Raw genomic sequence first — 24,041 nt, forward strand, 5'->3', positions numbered from 1 at the left:
GTCTGGCAACAAAGCTATGGAAGCCTCATGCCAATAATACTACGAGACCTTGACTGCTGAGCGCTGATTGGAGATACTGCAACTCAATTATAGAGAGGAACGCCACGGAACTGTCGTAACGTGGGCCAGACACCACGTACAACAATCCCGGCTCTAAACGTCATAGGAAGCCATTTACTGCTATTTCTACGCAATGCTAAAGCATAGCACAATACTTGACCGTAAATTACAAAAATAAAACGTCTGATGAAAGAGTTTGATAAATATTCTAAACATGTATTTTAAGCTAGTGTTAAGGCCCCTGGAAGTGAGGGAAGTATAGCTTCCACGCTCTTTTTAACTCCAGAACTACACTTAGCCCAAACGAACGTGGTCGCGCCTGTGATCCAAATGCTAGCGCGCCAAGGAGACCAGGTTCGATCCCCTGCCAGGTCGTTTACGGTGAACTAAGCAGACGTTACAGAGGGTTTTTCTCGGGGTGTTCCCGTTTCCCTCTATCATTCCACCATCACTCATCAGCTCTCTCTCATTTTATTTATCATCTGCAATAGTAGATCCTACAATTAGGCTGGAGTGAAGTTTTTGATAGTATGGGTTTTCGATACTGACATAGGAAGAGCTTGGAACTCAGGGCCCCTGAGGCTATCGGCTTATCAGGCTACTCGTGTGCGGATGGAACCTGGCTTTTATCAGAGGCTGGGGTAGGATGGCTCAGCTCTCATCCGAAGATGAGAGGAAGGACTTGGGGATGTGGGCCACTGGGGCTTATCGGAATACTCTTCCGCGAATCGGGACCTGAATATGCCAGGGCCTGAGGCAGGGTGGCCCACCTGTCGGCGTCGGATTCTTGGATACCACCCGTCAGACTTAATCATCGCATATAAAGGGCGCGTAAGAAGCGGTATGCAGGATGCAATGAGGCTGGCGCAACGTCTCAAATGGAAATGGGGCGGATACGTGAGTAGGATGGATTGCAGCAGGTGGACTTATGCCTCGACCATGTGGGACCCACGCATTGGGAAAAGAAGCAGAAGACGTCTAAGGAGAAGGTGGTCGGACGCGTTCCGGAGAGAGAGACTGGAGCGAAGTGGACGAGAACAGCGAGGGACAGACAGGCATGGAAGAAATTACGAACACCATGTAAACTGTGTATAGTTGTGTATTGTTTATATACTTATTTTTATGTGTGTTACTTTGGATAGTTTGAGTCCATGTATATTTGGCACAGTTCATGTATTTAGTTAGTATAATTTTGTGTTCAATTGTATAGTTTTTGTGTGTTTAGTTTAGATAGTTTATATTTAGACTGTATAATTTATGTGTGCAATTTGTATAAGTTTTTGTGTGTTTAGTTTGTGTGTGAGTTAAGATTGTATATATGTTTAGTTTGTATGATTTTTTGTGTGTTTAGTGTGGATAGTTGTGTGTTCAGATTATAATTTATGTGTTTAGTTTGCATTCTTTAACCAATGCAGCCAAATCTTAGCATATGCGGATGATGTGGTGGTCACTGGTAGGAGAATTCAGGATGTAAAGGAGACATTTGAAAGACTAGAATATCAAACCAAGGAATTTGGTCTACAGGTGAACGAGGCCAAAACTAAATTTCTGACAGTTTCCAAGAATGCAAGGCCAGCTAGACAATTTGAAGAGTTTGTTACTTTTAATTTCGAAATAATCGATGAATTTGTATATTTGTGATCTACTATAACTGATAATAATGACCTTAGAAAGGAAGTTGAGAACAGGATTAAATCGGCCAACGGAGCTTATTATGCACTACTTCCAGTGATGAAGAGCCAGAATGTATTTAGAACTACCAAAATCCAAATGTATAAAACCTTGATTAGACCGGTGGTTTTATATGCCGCTGAAACGTGGACTTTGAATGCGGATGTGTGTAAGCGACTCGGGGTGTTCGAGAGGAAGGTATTGAGGAGGATTTTGGGAGCGGTATGTGAAAATGGTAACTGGAGGAAGAGACATAATGATGAATTAATGGCCATCTATGATGAACTTGATATAGTATCTACGATTAGACTTAGCAGATTGAGATGGATAGGACTTGTTGCTAGAATGACGAGCGAAAGGAAGGTACATAAGATATTCCACAGTCAACCAGAAGGGAGAAGGAGGAGGGGAAGACCGAAGAATAGATGGTGGGATTCAGTTCAGGGAGACATAAGGAGGTGCGGAATTACTGGATGGCTACAGTTGGTGAAGGATAGAGCAGCATGGAAGAGGACATGCAGGAGGCGAAAGCCCACATTGGGCTGTAGAGCCATGAATGATGATGATGTTTAGTTTGCACAGTTTTTTGTGGATGTTTAGTTTGCATAATTTATGAGTTTAATCTGTATAGTTTTTCGTGTTTAGTTGGTATAGTTTGTTCATGTATTTATTTTGTAAGTAAAGTGTAAGCTCTCTTGGACTGGCTCCCCAAGTGTAGTAGACCTTCAGCTCACCCTACACTCCTGCAGGAGACCGTTGCCCTTATGGGACTTCGGGCTTTTCGTATTTCGTATATAGGGCGCGCAATGGGACAAAGAGCACCTAAGCCCCTAAGTGTACCGACTAGTCCCGAGTGCAACCCTCGGAAAGTCAAAGGAAAGTCAAGGACAGTGAACTTACTCGGTATTCCTGTCGGCCGATCAGCGAGCGGAAAGTTCCCAAGCTACAGCCCCTGTATAAATTCGCGAAGTCATGGCGCTTCACCGGATTAAAACTTACGCCCTATGTTATACGTATTGATAATATTCGTTAGGCCTAATCATCCTCCTCATAGTAGATGCTAGAAATTTTGCCCATCTTGTGTGATAATCCACAAAGTTGTAAGAAACTAACATTCTAACACTGCGTACCAAATCAGCTCCTACTTCGATTTTCTTCATTCAGCCTATCATTAAATTACAACTGCTTTTGTACACGGTTCTATGCGGCCAGGAAATTTACGTTTATAGTTTTCCTTCTTCTTCCACACGATTACATTTTCCAATGTACATTTTCAAAATGTGTACACGTTTATGCACTGAACATGAGTGACAATTGCAAAACACGACACAATATAACAGAAAATATTGCACTCATTTTCAACTGACTGCAGTCTTGTTTTCCCACACGGAACTGGGTGGTCGGGAAATTTACGTCTTAAGATTTTCCACGTTTGCCACACGACTTCTATTTGCGTATGTAGGCCCTACATCTTCAAAATGAGAAACATTCAGGCACTCAATATGTAATCATTCCAAAACACAACACAATGTAAGAGATTAAACTGAACTTATTCTTAGCTATATCACTATACAGCGAACATGTGAATCGATCAGCATCCCATCTGTAACAAGCTTCCGGGGTTGCGAGCAGCGGCGATAGGGACAATGTTTGTTGGGACACACTGTAGAAGTGTTGTCATCTGCACTACACTGCGACCTTCTTTACTCCAAAAGAGGTCCTTTTTAAATAATTAATTTCATCAGTACAACTCAAAATTTCTTAGAAATGTAGTTCATCCAACTCATTACATATGTACTAAAACATAAGCGGAACAATACGGTGCATGCTTCGTTAAGTAATGGTATTAATATTACTATTATTATTATTATTATTATTATTATTATTATTATTATTATTATTATTATTATTATTATTATTATTATAACTTTTATTATTATTATTATTATTATTATTATTATTATTATTATTATTATTATTAAAAGTAGAGTAAATCCAAGGCGCCCCAGCCGTTTGAAGGGCCAAGACCGACCAGCCGGATGCTGGCCTCACGTCCACATGCCGAAGCAGAGGTGGACGATCATCCAACCAGAATCGAGGTATCGTGTGGTTAGCAGCCATTATAGCTGGTTTGCGAAACCGGATTTTTGCTACCTATCATAGCTCCCCAAGTGCATCACGATGTTGGGTGGGCACCGGCCCCATACACCGGCCGAAATTTCATGAGAATATTTCCTTCCCATGAGGACTCGAACCAGTGCGCATTCTGTAACGCGAGCCCTATGCAGGATGTCTTAGATCACGACGCCACGGTGCGGGACATTATTATTATTATTATTATTATTATTATTATTATTATTTCCTTACTTACAAATGGCTTTTAAGGAACCCGAAGGTTCATTGCCGCCCTCACATAAGCCCGCCATAGGTCCCTATCCTGTGCAAGATTAATCCACTCTTTATCATCATATCCCATCTCCCTCAAATCCACTTTAATATTATCCTCCCATCTACGTCTCGGCCTCACCAAAGGTCTTTTTCCCTCCGGACTCCCAACTAACACTCTATATGCATTTCTGGATCGGCCTATACGTGCTACATGACCTGCCTATCTCAAACGTCTGGATTTAATGTTCCTAATTATGTCAGGTGAAGAATACAATGCGTGAAGTTCTACTTTGTGTAACTTTCTTCATTCTCCTGTAACTTCATCCCTCTTAGCCCCAAATATTTTCCTAAGCACCTTATTCTCAAACATCCTTATTCTGTGTTCCTCTCTCAAAGTGAGAGTCCAAGTTTCACAACCATACAGAACAACGGGTAATATAACTGTTTTATAAATTCTAACTTTCAGATTTTTTGACAGCAGACTAGTTGACAAAAGATTCTCAACCGAATAATAACACGCATTTCTCATATTTATTCTGCGTTTAATTTCCTCCCGAGTGTTATTTATATTTGTTACTATTGCTCCAAGATATTTGAATTTTTCCACCTCTTCGAAGGATGAATCTCCAATGTTTATATTACCATTTCGTATAATACTCTGGTCAAGAGACATAACCATATACTTTGTCTTTTAGGGATTTACTTTCAAACCTATCGCTTTACTTGGTTCTAGTAAAATTTCTGTGTTTTCCCTAATCGTTTGTGTATTTTCTCCTAATATATTCACGTCATCCGCATAGAGAAGAAGCTGATGAAACCTTTTCAACATTATTATTATTATTATTATTATTATTATTATATTATTATTATTATTATATTAGCAATAGCAGAAAAATATTTGTAGTAGTAATATTAGTGGTAGATTTACCGACACTTTAACTGCAGTTGTTATTCAGCATGGAAATTCAACGTAGAGAGTAACTGCGGATGAATTTCTTCAGGAACTCTAAATCAAATACATATATTTTACGTTCGGTAAATACACGACACGGTGCATCCGGCTTTACCTTCATTCGTCCTTTAAGTGTGAAGTCACAAATTTATGTGCGAAAAATTATATTTGTCAGTTTTTATATGTATGTTATAGGCCTATTTAGAGTACACTTTTCTCCTTCATTTGGTGGAATAATCCCTTAGATATCTCTAACAGTAAGGAAGATATGCCCTTGAAGTTTTACACATATCACTTAGATGCTCATTTATATTTAGTGTTTGTCGCTCATTTTGAAAACTATAATTCTACCATTTTTTGTCTGGCAATATATATATATATATATATATATATATATATACATATATATATATATTTTAATATTTTAATTAAACTTCATATGCTAGTGTGTTTTTGACGTCTTAACATAAACTATACCCTAGCTCTTTGAATTCTTATTTAATTTTGATAAATATTGATTAAACAATAATGAAATGTATGTTATAAAAACTGAAGAAACATTTTTTTTCAATACCCAAGTAAAGTAAAGCATTTCAATTTATGTTGTACACTTAGCGGCAAAAAGAATGGGCCGACTCTTGGTCGATAGAAATGCTAAGTTCTATCGTGCAGTTCACTCGTGTAAACGTAACCTAGTGCAAGGCATTGCTGTGGTGTCTCTTCATTGAAAGTCGTCCGTCTATAATGTAATAAACCTTACGAGCAGTGTGTGGCCCAGTGGTAAGAAGTCTAACATTTGTGCCAGATGTTGTGAATTCGCCTCCTGGTACGGTACAATTATTTTTTTTTATTTTAACTTTTACTTAATTTATTAGGTTAAATATGAAATGACATTTGTTAACAAACTTCGTTATGCTTACCTTGTAAAAATATTACTGCTCATCAACTGTGGGCTATTAATAGGTGAGACCTAGTCTGTACAAACAAAAATATTTTTTTCACATCCTAAAAAAACGAACGCATATCAAACACAAATAAATAATTAAATTAAGAAAAACAATTTGTTAATATATTAACAAAAGAAGGCTGTGGTGGGGACTAGCATCTCGTCCACAAACCACCTGCGTCAACATCTGCCCTCATTCTGCGCGGCTTGGAGTCCACAAGATTATGTAACAGGTCTAAATTCTTGGCCATCTTCTCCCTTGCATCTAAAACTCTGTCCCACAATTCCTCAGGTGTCCGAACGGGTGGTTGTTCTGCCCAATTAGAGCGTAGGATCCTTTTGACTGCAGCCCACAAATTTTGAAACGGATTCATATCTGGTGAAATTGGAGGCCAGTCGACTGGGTCGACATCACGCCTCCTCGTAAACCATCTTTGAATCCGGTTGGCGGTGTGTATCGGATGATTATCTTGCTGGAAGAAAAGTGTTCTTTCTCGATATCGTTTTCGGGCGAAAGGAATCATTATATTTGCCAAAATGTGTTCGCAGACTTCTGCCGTAAACAAACCGTGGATGCGTTCCAGAAGTCCTACCACATCGTATGACATCCACCCCCAACACTCGACCCTCACGCGAAGCGTGTCGGTGGTCATTCGTACAATAAACTAGGGCAGTACTATCGTTGCTATTGGAGACAATTACCTCGTCGGAGAAAATGACATTTCTCCAATCAAAGTCCTGTAGGAGAGTAGCATACACAGAATGATACTGGAGACAATTACCTGGTCGGAGAAAATGATATTTCTGCAATCGCAGCCCTGTCGGAGAGTAGCATACGCAGAATAACCTATGCGAACCAGGGCAATGAGTTATTGTTTCTGTGCCATCTTGAAGCGTAATGACGAGACAGAATGTTATATTAACAGATAGCAGTATTGCTTGAAAGAGAGAGGGAGGTTTGTTATTTATTAGAGTTTGGGCATATTCTAAGATATATCGCCACATAATTATAGCTTTGCGAGACACATATGATGGCAAATTTGTAATAATAAAAAAGAAGATCGGGGGAGATTCGAAACTCGAGCTACTACTACTAACTTGTTCAATATACCAATGCCATAACAACTTACGCTACTGCAACTGTTTATATCAGTTCGGCGTAATACATGGTTTTCCTGTTCATATTCGCTCCGGTCGATTTTGTATTTTTCAATTTTATTATTATTATTTCACTCTTCAAGGGCCCTGATGTATCTAGAATCAACCCGCCATTCGATTTTATTACATATTTTTAGCCTCTTAAACAAAATACAGCAAATTTAAGTTGTTTAATTATGTGTTATCTAGTGAACTACGGCGTTGACGAGACGAGCATGCGCAATGTATGTCTCTGGAACTTAGAAACTGTCGGCCGGCCCATTCTTTTTGCCGCTAAGTATACATGCAGGTATTGCAAGCATTTTAAAGTACAGTAAGACTCGTTAACATTTCATAGATTTGTGAAAAATATATGGAAAATGCATTTGTGCCCTATTTTCATCCAACATTTTAGAAACGAATTACAGTTAATTGAAAGCAGATTTTTTGTACAATGACAGGACCGCTATTCGCCGTCACTCCACAATCGTGGCTCATAGATGTCGCTAGTGTCGAGAAGAATAGGTCACTTAGCTCGTCAGAGAGTCAGAGATTGTCTAGAGTGCACCACAGGCGGTTAATCTGCATTACATTCGTTATCAATGAATGAATGAATCAATCAATGAATCAATGAATGAAGGAATCAATGAATGAAGATTATGGTGATAGTGATGATGTAGAATTCTTGTCATAGGGAAACCGGAGTAACAGGAGAAAACCCCTAAATTGCCTGGACCACTGGCTTGCCCTGCACAATTTGAAAGTTCTGGTTGGATCAACCAACATTTGAAACCGAACCCACTTGCTTTTAAGCCCAACGCGTTAACACTGAGATACCATGGTGGTTTCTTCTGAAATATTAAAAATGTACCTTAGAAACAAGGAGAAGAAATGTATCAGAATTTTGCGGTTTTTCACCACTGAGATAGATTTTATTACAATACACACACACATACACACGAGGATCATTTCATATGTTATGGCAACTATGTTATATCTTCCGAATAACCGAAAATGTGGTTAGTTCAGTAAATACGTTTGAAAACCTGTGTACACTGTACGGGATGCCACCGCCAGATTGCGTTTGTGTGCATTGGTGGATAGTTGACAGCACACGCAAAAGTTAGTGTGCTAGAAGCTGTGCTTCAAGATGGATGTAAGTAAAGTTGAACAGCGGTAGTACATGAAAATTGCAGTTCTTCGCGGCAGGAATGATCATCTGTGTCATTCTGAGCTACGAGAATCTATTGAAGAAGACGCTGCTTGGGAAGCGGTCTGTAAACAGGGAGGACATCTTAATAGCGGTTCGACGAGAGGTGGTACACTTAGACGAATCGCACACAGCCGATGGTATTCAACGCCTGCATCATTGCTGGCAAAGATGTGTGGAAGCCTTGGGGGATTATTTTGAATGGTGTTAGCTGTGAGTAATGTACTTTGTCTCTTTTTGTGCATAATAAAATAATGATTTCTATTTTCGCATCTTTCAATTTCTCTTACCCATTACCTCCTGTACCCGGGTCCAATTTGGTACTAGCATTCCGCGGCACATTCCAGCCACCTGCAGTCGCATATAGTTAATTTTTATTCTTGCAGTTTTATTGGCTGGTATAATATAGTTGCCATACCTCATGAAATGACTCTCGTGTGTGTGTGTGTGTGTGTGTGTGTGTGTATTATTGAAACTCGTACTTCCCCCTTTAAAATTCATTTCCCCTAGCGAACTCGAATCCACGAATTTCGTGAAAAACCAGACTACCTGAATACGTTGTGAATGTACAGAACGATTATTTAGTCCTGACAGCTCAGCGACGTGAAAGAGGGGAAGTAATAGGAGTAGGGTGGAGAGTTCCGGAGTAGAGATAGGAGCGAACCGTCAGTAAAGAAATGCAGTGCAGCTTAACTGTACTGGAAACACAATGATCTACCGCCTGCGTAACATCCGATCGCTCTGAATGCAAGCGACTAACTGGAACACCCCTTGGTGTAACTTAATGAACTCGCCTGACCCAGGCGCACATTGACAAAGACTCTCAGGACTAAATAATCATACTGTACAGAGAGTTCCTATGCAAACCAGTTTCACTCCAAACTCTTCCTTATAAAATCTCTAGTAGAGAGGTTTGCACGCTTCCCAACATAGACCGGTTCCTCTGCGCCCCTTACCGCTTAGCTTCCATGAGATAGGCGCTTCGCACTACCGTCATTAAGCTGTCACAACTGAGCTACCCAGGAACTATACACGACACCGTTACAATTTTTCCTTTATATCCACACAACTCAAATGGGCTGACAAGACGCCAGAATCCAACTTTGAGTGCACACAGGTACGTTAACAGGAAGCCACAATTTAAGTCACACAGTATTCATGTGCACTCAAAGTTGGGTTCTGGAGTCTTTTCAGCCCATTTGAGTTGTGTGGACATAAAGGAAAAATTGTGACGGTGTCGTGTATAGTTCCTGGGGTAGCTCAGTCGGGAGAGAATTCGTGCGCTAAGTGAAGGGCCCCGGGATCGATATCCGGCCCCGAAACAATTTTTCCTTGAAATTATTCAAACCTTCTTTACAGGGAACTACTACTTGAAAGCCAGATTTGCATTAAAAATATTGTTTATTTTACGACGCTCGCAACTACAGAGCTTACATCAGCGTCGCCGGTGTGCCACAATTTTGTCCCGCAGGAGTTCTTTTATATGCCAGTACATCTACTGACATGAGCCTGTCGCACCTAGGCCAGGATCGAACCCGTAACCTCGAGCACAGAAGACCAGCGCTATACCGACTGCGCTACCAAGGCCGACCCATAACAATATAGGTTATATATAAAGTGTTATGTCGAGGATAGAATTCAGAAGCTTACGCACAAAAATATAGAAGCATGTCGCCTATGTGATGGAGTGCTTTAAAAAGTGTGTGTGTATGTATCTAATATCCACCCATTTCACTTGCGTTATTCGGGTTCCGCATATAGCGGACAGATGGCGGGACTGTGACACATTTTCAAGTTGCACACCACTTCGGCGGGCCACGTTATGCATTATGTGTATCTTTGAAGAGTTATCTCGTGTACTAGGGTGAGTGTATGTGTAAATCTACAGTGTAGGGAGTGGGTGAGAATGATGATGAAGGAGAGTAAGGAAGAAGGGGAAACCCGGTGTCGGCATGTAGCCTACTCCTGTCGAATATCACCAAAGAGGCCTCCAGGCTTAACGTCTCCATCCAACGGACGAATCACTATCAACAGTGACATATGCATTCTCTTCAACTACATTGCAGAGTTATTTGGGATTTAACCCAGGTATATTGGTGCACAAATCAGTGATTAGAAGTTGTGCAGCGTCATCTCTCCTAGCTCTGAGATAGAAATTTACATGAAAATTTGTGACTCCGCTGGGAATCGAACCCGGGCCGGTTAGTCTGGAGGCAGACGCGCTAGAAGAGAGCTAACTCGGCGGACCGTTTTAAAAAGTTAGCTTCTCTGTTAATTTGAATACAAATGCGAGAGGAATTATGCTACTTACAAATTTGTATTTAGTATGTACAGCGTGATGCATTTCATTAAGAAATTATGAGTATTTGATCACACAAATCAACCAAATTAACACTATGATGTGAAAATGCCCGGACCACACACCATTCAATTGATGTGTGTAATTTAATCCAATAAAGAATTAATTTTATCGCTACAATTAAAAATTACTTTGCAATGACACTAGAGTTTCGATTGCCAGTGTGTACAGTAGTATACACTGAACGACTGAACACAAATTGTATTAAAATAATGATGCTAGTAGGCCTACTTTGTTGAAGTTTTCGCTGGTAAATTTAGTCAGTCGGTAGACTGTGTACGCAGCGGTTAAGGCGGCAGTTTATGGTTGCATTTAAGAAAGATTTAAGCCAAAAACGACTCTTCGGATTCTTTATACCGTAAGAGAAGTATGTATGTTATAAATGCAATGGACTATGATGTTTTAGGTGGAAACCTGGCGTCGTGTTGACACAATATAACGCGAATCCAACTACGCTTCCACCTAGTCAACAAATCAAGCATAGGCCTGAAATGAAAAGGAAAACTCGAAACTGCATAATAAATCCACATAAATGAGAATACTATATTGTGACGTGACAAAATTATTGGCGTTTGTCGCTAAAATACCAAAAGTCCTGGCTTTGATTTCATGAAGGGAAGAGAAAATTTCTCTCTTTCTGTCTCTCGTATGTGCCCTTTTTTCTGTTTTTTTTTTGCAGTATTTTCTAAAAAGGTGGTCTCGCGTCTAACCAAAGTAATTTCAGCACACAGGAAATTATTAAACAATGACATTTATTGAGAAAACGGTGCCAATACCGATATCGAGTGTTTCGAGTGTCACATATGGGGAGTGTCCGCCGGTTGAGTTTAGTGGAAACAGTTCGAAACTGACTGAAATTCGTTCTCTGCGTAGTCAAGGTCTGCTCCACTAGTGAGGCTAGCTGAGAGCGTGTTCCGTAAAGAGTTGAGTTTTGAGTGTGGTGCTAGTTTGAAACGTTTATTCTTCTGTTCTTTGTTCTTGCGGAATTGAGTAACATGGTCCGAGAATTCGATGTAATTTAAAAAGAAAAAAGTCAAATGTGTGAAAAATCAATCTTGCAATCCCTGCAAGAGGAAATTTCAGGCACTTCGCGAAGTTTGCGGCTACATATTTAGCAAATGTTTGTGGCCTAAAGCCCTCTCACTTATTTGTGAGCTACCCTTCAGGAAAAGATGTATGCAAACAATCCACTTAATACGATGAATTTAAAGAAAAAAGAATTTAAGAGATTATTACAAAACTACAAAATGAACTTCATGAAGTTTACCGCAACTTTTCAACAGGACTGACATATTTAAGTGCAGAGTATGAACGCTTCGATCTTTTGTTTATAGTTGGTTATTTTCCGACGCTTGCAATGTCTAGAGCAGCGATGGGGAAAAGTAGCACAGTGTGTTCCCTTCCCCTCAATCATAGTTGAACCCTTCCCACTGCTAGCTAGCAACTACTCATTCCTATATCTGTTTCCGTCCAAATCGCGACCACAAGTCTGCGAGTATTAGTGGTGGAATCATGCCCCTGAGCAAAGTAAAAAGATACATTTACAAAGACGAATGGGAAAATAAGTACGTTTGTGTTCCTCGAAACAACAAAGCATTGTGTTCGTTGTGCAACAAGGAGGTATTCTGCTCCTTGCTTAGTGTGTTTCGGCATTTTAAATCCCTCCATAAACAGAATAATATAGTGAGAAGAATTTAGCAGATAAATATATGAATTTGTATTTTCATCGTGGTGACATTGCTATAACAGAAATCCTGATATTAAAGCATCGTGACGGTTTTGTGTAGTCGTATTACAGATTAAACGCTAATTTATGTCCTTTCCTGTGGTTTGCCTCTTACCTTAATGGCCGCCAACAAAATGTGATAGCTGGAAATTGTTCTTCCTCTTGGCAGGCCGTGAGGTCAGGGATCCCACAGGGATCAGTTCTTGGCCCTTTACTATTTACAATTTATGCAGACGACCTTCAAATATACATAAAATTCCACACTGACGAAATAAATGATGCAAGAACTAAAATTAATGACGATCTGGACTCAATCTGGACATGCATACGGAAATTCCGACTTAAACTAGATCCAGAAAAATCACAGTCAATCATTGTGGGCCATTCACGTTTGTTAAGCACTATTACTACATCAAATTTGTCCCCGAATAAAATATACGGCACCGAAATTCCGTTCACTGAATCAGTAAAGAATCTAGGTATTTATATGGATAAAAGTTTAAATTGGAACATTCAAATTGCAGAAACATGCAAAAATGTATTCTCATTAATCCACTCGTTTAGGCGATTGAAGAATTTTCTACCCTTTTCCATGAAAAAAAAATTGTTAGTGCAAACACTCGTGATGCCCCACTTCGATTACTGTGATATTCTGCTTACTGACCTAAGCGTTACTTCGGCGCAGACACTACAACGTGTTCATAATATGTGCGTCCGTTTCGTCTGCAATATTCGCCGGGCTGATCACGTAACACCATCCCTCGAAATGTTGTCCTGGCTCCGTATAGAAGTTTGTAGGAAAATCCACTGTCTTTCCCTTCTCTTTCACATATTGCATTTCTCCACTCCTGTCTATCATGCGTCTCGTTTTCAAAATTTATCCACCCATCATAACCTAGACACACGATCACAACACTTCTCAATTTTATCCATTCCCTCCCACCGAACATCCTCATACTCATCTTCTTTCACTGTGGCTGTTCCTCGGCTTTGGAATTCCCTACCGAGTAATGTCAGGGACTGTCAGACATCAAACCAATTTAAGAATATACTAACGAATTATTTTTCTAACAATTCTTGTTAACAATAATATTTGTTTCAGGTTTCTCAATGTTTAATGGTTATATATATCACAGATAAATATCTAAATTATCTCATTATTATTATTATTATTATTACTACTACTACTATGATGATGATTATTATTACTATTGTTATTATTATTATTATTATTATTATTATTATAACTATTTCTTACCAATGTTTATTATTGTCACACTAACATTACTTATCCAACTTTCATTATTCACTTTCATGTTGTTTTATGGTCTAGGTATTAATGTAATAACTATGTAAGCAATTGTATTCAATTGGAATTAGAGTCTGGCTGGGCGGAAGAGAAGGCCTACTGGCCTTAGCTCTGCCAGATTAAATAAATAAATAAATAAATAATAATAATAATAATAATAATAATAATTATTATTATTATTATTATTATTATCATTATTATTAATATTATTATTATTACTTCGTGTTAGTTATCTTTTCTCAAAACATTTAGTAGAGAAATTTAGATGTTCTCGTCCCCAGGTTTTATAACATGATAATAGCTAAATTCCTAAACATAAAATTTGCTAAAGAAGCTTATTTAAAAAAAATCAATTAAAAATTGCTGTTAAAGGAGACAATTTAAAGTTCAATTATTGTAATATCTGTGTTTTCTCTTCTTCTTCTTTTTTACTTCTTACTTTGTTATTTAATAAAAATGTCTTAACATTATCTGGGATACTCCCTGAGCACGAGTATGTAACTTACTCTTTCTGGGGCTGCTAGAGTGTTTTATGTTAAAAAAATTAATATGTATCTTTGTTCTGGCAATAAAGTATTATTATTATTATTATTATTATTATTATTATTATTATATATTTTTTTTTCTTTTGTAATATTATTTATATATTTGTTAATTATTCGTGCTATCAGTTTATATGTTGCAAGAAAAGTATTTGCATTCTATTTACTTTGTTCATTACTCATTCGATCTGTTTACCGAATACAGTAACACAATTATTATTTTCGTTCTATTTATGTAAATGCATTTTAATTTCTCAAATGTAAACGCTTGTTTCGTCCTGTTAACATTTATCAGCACCCTATTAGTTTAGGTCAAGATTATAGCAACGCAACTATTACATCGCGTTTCTACTGGGTTACTCCACTGCACAGCTTTGGACTCGCCTTGTAAACAATCAGACGAAATACGTCTGACCTTGCTGTTTCAGATGTAAGTTGCTGCTTATGTTTGTTCCACCTCTTTTCGCTGGTCTAGAGTCTGAGTGAAATGGAGGTGACAATGTAGCGAGGCGAGTCAAGGGTCCAGTGCCCAAACGTTACCCGCATTTACTCGGAAAATGCCTGAACCAGGTAACTTGTCCCAAACAGGATTTTAACCCAGTCCCGCTAGTTTCACGTTCAGACGTGCTAACCGTTACTACACAGCGGTTGACACTTCGATTTTCTGTTGAAGTGGTGAGTAATAATAATTCTAGGCACGACTGGCTATGAATAGCCAAGGACAACATGTGGATTGCTGGACTAACGTCCATATGTCTCAGCATACGTGACTGAACATCTAACCAAAACGGAGGCACCGATTTTTTAGCACAATTATCCTCCCAGTCGTTAAAGCTGGTTTTAGAAACCGGATTTCGCTACATATCATAGCTTCAAAAATTCATATTGATGCTAGGAGGCACCGGTCCCATACACTGACCAACCAAAATTGCATAAGACATTTTTTTCCTCCCACGAGGACTCGAACTAGCGCGCATTCCTTAACGCAAGTCCTAGGCATGTTGTCTTAAACTACGATGCTACTACATGGTAATGGTATACACCACTTCATTATTTCTAATACCGATAAACAACTAAACATGTTTCATCAGTGAAGTAAGTTATTAAAACTAGAAGTAAATTTTGAATGGCGCATCCTTTTTTCGACAGTAAAACACACTTGTATCAACCTGACTAGTGAGCACTTGTTATCTTCAAGCCCTAAATTTGTGTGAATTTTTATATACGAAAAATAACTTCTAACACAGTTTTAGAGACCAAATTGTCCTCTAATTTGAGAAAAGGGGCTAAAATGACTTCTACGATTAGAAAAACTTTATATCTCTGCCTATAATCGAACTCGCAGTAACTTGAGTGGAGTCTGGCAGCTGGATCTCGTGTGCCTGTGGAGGAAACATTGTCCCTTGTTGGGCCTTCCCCACTCCGAAAGCCAGCCCATTAGTCTCTCAAGAACATCTGCAAGATTCACTTCAATTTATCACCCATCGTCAACCTCATTTCTACTGTTTGTCCAGCAAGGACGTTTTCGCAACTCACATAAACAATTCCAGACTAATTTGAAGATTGAAATGTTGACGAAAAAAACCGAAAAGTTACAGATTGTGAAGAAAAGTCCGGAGTCGTGTAAATGGCATTCATTTTCTCGTTATGCGTCTCAGGCGTAGCAACGAAATTTTCAGTTCGTGTATCAGGTTGCGGATGATATTATTTGTAGTTTACAATTGATACACACAGATTTTAAACAATTTATTATGCAACCAAGTACGAAAATAGTTTTCGTTTCCTCAATTGCCTATACAATGAACTAGTCTACGGTTTCAGAAAGTGAGTTATCAGAAATATAATTCAAATATATGTATGTAGTTCAATTTACAGAATTTCTCGTAAATTATATAGACATCCATTTATAATTTGAGAGTTCGATATTCCTATTTGTGACGAAACTTCTGAATTCAATTTCTAATAAATCCACTAGTAAAAAATCTTTGTCAAATGCTGTACCGAATCACTTTGTTAGTACAAAAGACACTACAATGCTCTTACACGCTCCTTCTCCGTTGAAGTAACTCTGCTTATGAGAGAAGTTGCGTAAGTATCAATAACTTTCAACTTCTTTGTGTGCTGTACTAGCTCTCAAATTATAAATGGATTTCTCAATGATTATAACAAGAGTAATAATAATAGTAATAGTAATAGTAATAGTAATAATAATACTAATAATAATAATAATAATAATAATAATAATAATAACAATAATAATAATAATAATTTTTGTTCGAACAACTGTACGAAGAAAAGTCTGAACCTCACAAGTGTTACCAACAATGCACCACATATGAAGCAACTAGCCCAGGGGCCCGTTTCACATACCTAACAAATTACAAATTAACAATTTACAAATAACAAGTAAAAGATTACAAATGCTTGTAAACTGTGTTTCACAATGCTATCTTATTAATTTGTAGAGTTTAACGAACTTTACAAAATCAGCTAAAGAAATTTACAAATAAGCATTATTGGTTATACAATATCGCCAACGACAGTTTACAAAGGAGCAGAGCTAAAGTCGCTGTATATTTAACACTATCGATACATATGTTCATATTCTGTACTAAAATAGATTATTCTAAGCTTGTTGATTCATATTTCATCAACAGAAAGGATAAAGTATTGTTAAAATAATTAAAAGTATTTAGATTTTTATATATTGGCGACAATGGAGTTTCATATGATGTGATTGGTCGAGTATACCAATACCTCTGTTATTTAAATGACCAAAGTTAGCGCCAAATTCAGTCAAAAAAGTAAATAACAGATTGGGTCCACGTACAAACATGCAATTGATAAAATAATTACAATGTCTACTACAAAATCAGGTTCAATATTTGTGTTGATCCATCTGTATTTATTAATGTTGCATCCATAACCTCACAAACATTAGTGATCCCAGGAGCAGCATAAAAAGTCTGTGCTACAGTAAATAACATTTTGCTGATCAAAAACCTGCCTCGAATTTAATTCTTTTAACGACATCAACTACCCTGTGGGCACTTTTGCACACTGATATCTTAGAAATTCCGTGCTTATCTGCTAACTCACGGAACTGACAGCTAGTATAGAACCAATGCAAAAGAATACAGTTTTCGATTTTGAGGTTAGGTCACCACTTTTCCATTTTGGATGTTGGATGTGATGTCCCATATCTTGTGGGAAAAATTCCAGCGAAACGGGACTCGAAACGACTTCAGAATATCGCGTAAGTAGTGTCGTTATTGCATTATTGAAATATTTATTTTTGGTGCAGGAACTTCTTTTTTAAGTGCGAATATTTATTACATAGAGTCTTAACTTACACTGTATTCTGAATTACAGCGCGGGAACTCATTCGAAACCTTTCATTCAATTCATACAATGATACGAACGTGTTATTAATTCTTGGCCGGAAAAATTTTTGCATAAGTCTTTGTTTGATTAGGCCTAAATTCAATATTGTCTGAGTGATTAGAACTACTTAATAACATAAAAACTGCTTTAGTTTAATTCTTAATATTACCCAGTTACTCAAAGATTAATTTAATAAATATATCTTTATTATATTTATTCTGAATTTGTTGCAATATCAAACTTTAGACATCTCAGAGCTATTGTAGAAAATGTGCTAATTTTACAAGTAAAGTTTACACGTTTGTAAAATTACCCTTCATTGTGAAACAGAATACTTGTAAAGTGCGCAAAATTTAATTTGTAAAGATTTGATTTCCTTTGTAAAGTTCAACATTACAAACAAAGATTGTGAAACAGAAGTTTACAATTTACAAGCAAAGTTTACAATTTACAAAGATTGTAAACATTGTGAAACAGTCCCTAGGAGATAATGGGATGGGGTGCCTAGTTCCTTTCCTCCTCCCTTGCGTCTATCGCCGACTAGCTTAGGGTTGGCAGCTTTTGAGATAGGAGGTAAGGAAAATCTTTCATTCCACATTCGGTTTCTTAGAAAAAAAAACATTGAGTATATAAAAAGAGAATTAATTAATTCATAACTTTATAAGTCGTGCCTTCTTGGTATAGCTTGAGGTTCAGAACTGTCTTCGGAAAGTTGACTAAACATAGTTTCCTGCCCAAATGTAAGTCTTTCACTGCAAACCCAGCATTCTGCAATCTTTCCTACTATCTGCCTTCCTCTTAGTCTCCGCATATGATCTATATATCTTAATGTCTACCATCTGACAATTTCTTCTGCCTCGAACTTTTCTCCCTTTCACCATTCATTCCAGTGCATCCTTCAGTAGGCAGTTTCTTCTCAGTCAGATACCCAACCAACGTATTACACATTGATTAATACAATACTTTTATTATGATTTACACATTTTATACTATAATTAATTATTACGTCATAGAGTGAAACTTGTGTAATTCGAACGTTTTTAATTCGAATTATTCTTTATTTCGAAATTTTCCTTTGTCCCCTTGAATTTCCAATGGAAAGAGTGCATAAATATCGTATTTTATTCGAACATAATTTTGTTTAATTCGAAGAAAAAATCCAGAATGGACATGAGTTTTACAGTGAAATGTGGCAAAGGCGGAACGAGCCAGTACTGTAACAAATTGACCTGAACATAGGGGTTGGAGGCTGGAACCGGGAATGCACTGTATCTCCTTTTCGGAGAAAGTGGCCCCAGTGCTGGTTGACAACCCTTGGAGTGTCATTCACCTCGAAAGTACAGTTACCGTACTCAGTTAAAACGGTCACAGTGCATTGCTTTTCACAAACTCCGAAACCCCGATCTTTCACTTCCGAGAGCTAAGAAGATTCATTCAGGGACACCAAAATGTGCATGGTTCTCTGTTTGATGCATTAAATAAACTGGAGGACTTTACAGTAACCCAGCAAATCAATAAAAAGAAGCAGACTAAAATCACATCCTACTTAACAAAGACCTAGTAAGGTATGTTTTTTTTAACTACTGTATGTGTTGTGCATAAATGTTTACTAATTACTGTACCGTACTGTATTTATGTAATAGGCCTACCTTAATACAGCACTACATTTTCTTGTATTATAATACCCTGTTGTCTTGAAATTTTATAGTAATACATAGTACATACAGTACACCTGTAGTTTGCCTTCTGCAGTACCATTTTTTCAATTCGAATTTTTTCTTATGCCCTTCAGATTCGAATTACACAAGTTTCACTGTATAGCCTAATTATATTGTGAACTTACTCTTTCATTCTATACATTCCTATATTTAACATGTATTTCCCACTTGAATATGCCGTATTTAATTATTTATTTATATAACAAAATCTTCTTGTAAAAGTCACAGTTTTCATCATTGTTGGATGGTTACACTAAACTTTAGGTTTCCAAAATCTGTTAGAAAGTAATATAGTGTGATGGATGTGTAACGTTAAATGTTGCAAAAGTTTTACAAAAACAGTTTTCATCGAGGACAATTTATTGTGGTTGAGAATCGATAAGCCTACAATCACGCGGAATCACCTAGTGGAAACATTCAGCGGCAGAGAATACGGAGTTGTGTGAAGTGGAAAGCTACAGAAGGTATATGCGAGAGGCTACCAAAATTAATATACAGGCAACTGAAGGAAGAAAACACCGAAGAAATAAGGACAGATGTCAATTGTTCGCGTAAGACCATACAGTATATGAAAATAGACGGAAAATTCTTCCAAAATTACCCATAAATATAGAAGAAGTTGGTAATGTTCTTAACACACTAAATTTTAAAACTCCAAATGGGACTGAATTGTTGCTACACAACGATAGTGAGGAAAAAGTAGTCATATTTTGCGGTTCTGAAAATCTGAATGCATTAACCCAATGCGAAATAATACAATTTTGATGGAACATTATAGTGTTGAACCAATTTTTTGAGAGTTATTTACAATTCATGGGGTCGTTAACGAATATTACATTCCTATGTTTTTTTCCCTCTCTTGAAGGATAAGGAAACTTCATCATACGAGAATGTCTTAGAAAAGTTCTTGATAAATGTAATAAACTCGGGTTGAAACTCTATCCGTCAGCAATTTTTTTTATAAGAAAATATAATGAAAGCTGCAAGTGAAATGTGGACTGACGCAAATATCCAAGGATATAATTTCATTTAACACAAAGCTGGTGGCGAAAAATACAAAATTTGGGACTTGCATAGGATTACCACTCCAGAAATTAAATAGGAAAATTTTTAGCCAACATATTTGGTTTGCCAACATTGGACTCTAATATGGTTGGTGACTGTTTTGTCGAGGACTTCATTTCAATGAAGTCTGACTGAGCAAAACTACAAACGTTTTGTGACTATTTAACTGAAACGTGCATCGACTAGAACGCACTTTTTCCTCCATCCCTGTGCGCGAAATTGAGTTTTAGTAGGCAGAGAACTACCAACGCTTGCGAAAGTTTCCAAAGTAAGTACAATAGCCGAATTTATGCATGCTATCCAGACTTATAGAGATTTATTGAAGTACTGAAACAAATTCAGCTGGGTACAAAAATAGCAATTACGAGGCGCGTCTATAAAGTAATTCTCCCACTCGCCCCACAGCTAGCAAACCATATGTTGCGCGAAGCGACTGCATGTGTGTGATAGAGTAATGTCCTGGCGTGGCGCATGCGCTAGCGGAACTTCCCGAATGCTCTCAGTAACTTCGTTGCATTGGTTGAAGATGTACGTTCCTATTACAGCTCCCGCCTCGTGAAGTACGGTGAGCGATAAAGTTTTTGGAACCACAGGGCATAGCACCGATTGAAATTGATCGTAGCTGTGCCAGGTCTATGGGCAAGCGGATAGTGCGTTGCTGCTGTAGACAATTTTCAGCAGGACGCCAAAATGTGGATGAGGAGGAGTGCAGTGGGAGGCCAACCGTCATCACAGATGACCTTGTGGAGCAACGCAGCATCTGCTTGCTCATGACGTTATGCCCATAGACCTGGCATAGCTGACGACCAATTTCAATCGGCGCTATGCCCTGTGCTTTCAAAAATTTTATCACTGACCGCACTTCACGCGGCGGGAGCTGGAATAGTAACGTCCATCTTCAACCAATGCAACGAAGCTACTGAGAGCACTCGGGAAGTTCCACTAGCGCATGCGCCATGCCAGAACATTACTCTATCACGTACACGCAGTCGCTTCGCGCAACATATGGTTTGCTAGGTGTGGGACGAGTGGGAAAGTTACTTTATGAACGTGCCTCGTAATTCTTAAAAAGAAGGAAGGGTATGTTCACACTATTATTTCATATTACAGCAAGTAGAGAACTTCAAACCTGGAAAAAATTTCAAGAGTGGAATATGTAAAAATCGTCACATATAAAGTTAAATGTGGAAGTTCGTGAAAGAAAAGAAAAATTCTATGAAAAATTACGATACTGAAGGCGGGCATGTGTAAAATAATGACAAAGCTTATGAATGTGAAAACTTATGGGGTGTGAGTCATTTTGCCTCCTCGCGGTGCACCCTGGTTAACGCTGAACAAACTGGAGAAGAAACACTAATGAAAATTTAGAAAGTCGAATTTCATTCAATTTCGTTTGATCTTAACAGAAAATATGTGCGTTGCCAGGAATTAAGATCTACTACTTGCATTTCCCGGGAGGATTCAGGATTATGATCCTTACGAACCCTAGGGGAGACTGTTGTAACTTTAGCATAGTGTACCTTTGAACATTTCTTGTTTCTTAATTTTTTCTGCTATCTAGAGGACTCAAACTGAAGTAGATTGTAGAGAAAGCCGCTAAGTAGCTATGGTCTTAGTTTCAGTTTGATTTACTGCAAAGTGTGAGTTCCGTGGACAAAGGAAGTTTTTATAGTGCCAAAAGTAAATATTTCGTTCATTGATATATATTTTCTAACACAAAACCAGATTGTATTTGTTAATACCTTTCAAGTAGAGTGTGTTCCCTATCATCTGGTGAGTAATAAACTATTTTAATATCCATGATTTATTCCAATCTCTAGTTTTGGGGGCCATATTTGTTTAAAAGTGTACCCTCTTTTACCTTTGAACACAAAACATTTTGTACCGTGAAACAATGTTCCAAAGTACACGATACTATCGGTTTTTGTTTTACTTTTATTTTCAGATCATGTCATGAAGTAAGTCTGGAGTTAAGAAGCCCCCAAATGATCCGGATACCATGAAGAAAGCTGTTGTAGCAGTTATTGCTCCTCCAGGAAATAAAATCTCGATCAGAGAAGCCTGCTCTGTTTTATGATGGCAAATACATTTTAAATAAGATTGCCAGTTTTTACAGCTATATTCCCACCTATATTCCTTACAAGAGGGTATGTTCCATGGTACACGAACCTGTTGTACCTTTGAACACATTGCATATCCCTTCATTTTATTTTTTCCAATCTAAATATATCTGTAAAACAGGAAAATACATATAGGAAGTGTTAAAGGAATCTTAAATAATTATTTCATACATTTTTCAACAGTAATCTCACTAGAGGTTTTGATTTATCTAGAGAAAATCAAAACTCGAGTGGGATTTAATTGACTATTACACGATTAGAAGAAAGTATATAAAGATTAGAAGTAACAAAGTACTCCAATATAATAAAATATTAATTGACTTACGAAAATACAACTGTCTTCAAATGTATTATTCTACCATCTCAACATTACGCTAGATGGCAGTAGTTGATTTCTGGTTATCAGTTGTGCCAAATATGGAATCTTCATTGAACTCTGTAGACGGTTACTAGTCAAGAAGGCTTTGTTGATTCAGTTTCATTTTTATTAAAACATTTGCATTTCACTTCAATCATCCGGATCCCAGTAATCAACGTCATTTGACAGATGATTTTCAATAAATCTTAGTATTAAACAATCTCTGATACGTGACTATCCATAATATCATAAAGCAGAAGCTATAACAAACATAATCTAAATAATATAAACAAGTGTTAGAAAAGTTTTAATTAGGGATGATGAAATAAACAAACATTTTAATTAACGATGATGAAATAAAAAATAAACACGAATAATTTTAAAAGAAACAATTATTGAAAGTACAATTTTCAAATTTCAATGTTTTAGTGGTAGGTGGTTCAGTTGATGTTATATTGGACGTGTGCGTAAAAGAAGTGAACTCGTTGGTGTACATGGTGTATCCCTCAACTTTTTCAGGATTTCCGAATGGTGCTCTTCATATATGACCAGTGATCTTTATTAATTCTTGTTCTTGAATGCCAATGCGAGTCATATCTGAAAGTGCTGTGCATCAATTGGAGTGGTTTGTAATTTTATGTTTTTTTGACGTCCAGACAAGTGCAGTTTGAAATGTTGGCAAACAAAGAAACAAATGCTAGGGTAGTGATATAAATAAACAAATGCTAGGGACGCGATAAAATTGTGAGATAAGCAGCTATGATTGATTAAAAGACGTCCTTTCGTACTGTTTTATTGGTCAGAAGTAGCGTGACGTAGTAAAAGTATAATAGTAATTTTAAAAATTACATTTCCAAAAATTAAAAGAAAATAATGTGAAAAATGTTTAAAGGTACAATTCTCCCCTATAGTGTTCAGGAGGATTTAGGGCTATGACCTTTATAAATCCTTTCGTGTTCGGGAGGATTCAAGGCTGTTTTTGTGACCGCGGGATGATTCGGTCCTGCGGTCAATTTAAAATGGATATGGATCAAATCGACACCTGTTAACAGGAGTCAACTGCTCAGCAACAGAAACCAACCAGCCAACCAACAAA

This window comes from Periplaneta americana, chromosome 10, assembly GCF_040183065.1.
Source record: "Periplaneta americana isolate PAMFEO1 chromosome 10, P.americana_PAMFEO1_priV1, whole genome shotgun sequence".
Lineage (NCBI taxonomy): Eukaryota > Metazoa > Arthropoda > Insecta > Blattodea > Blattidae > Periplaneta > Periplaneta americana.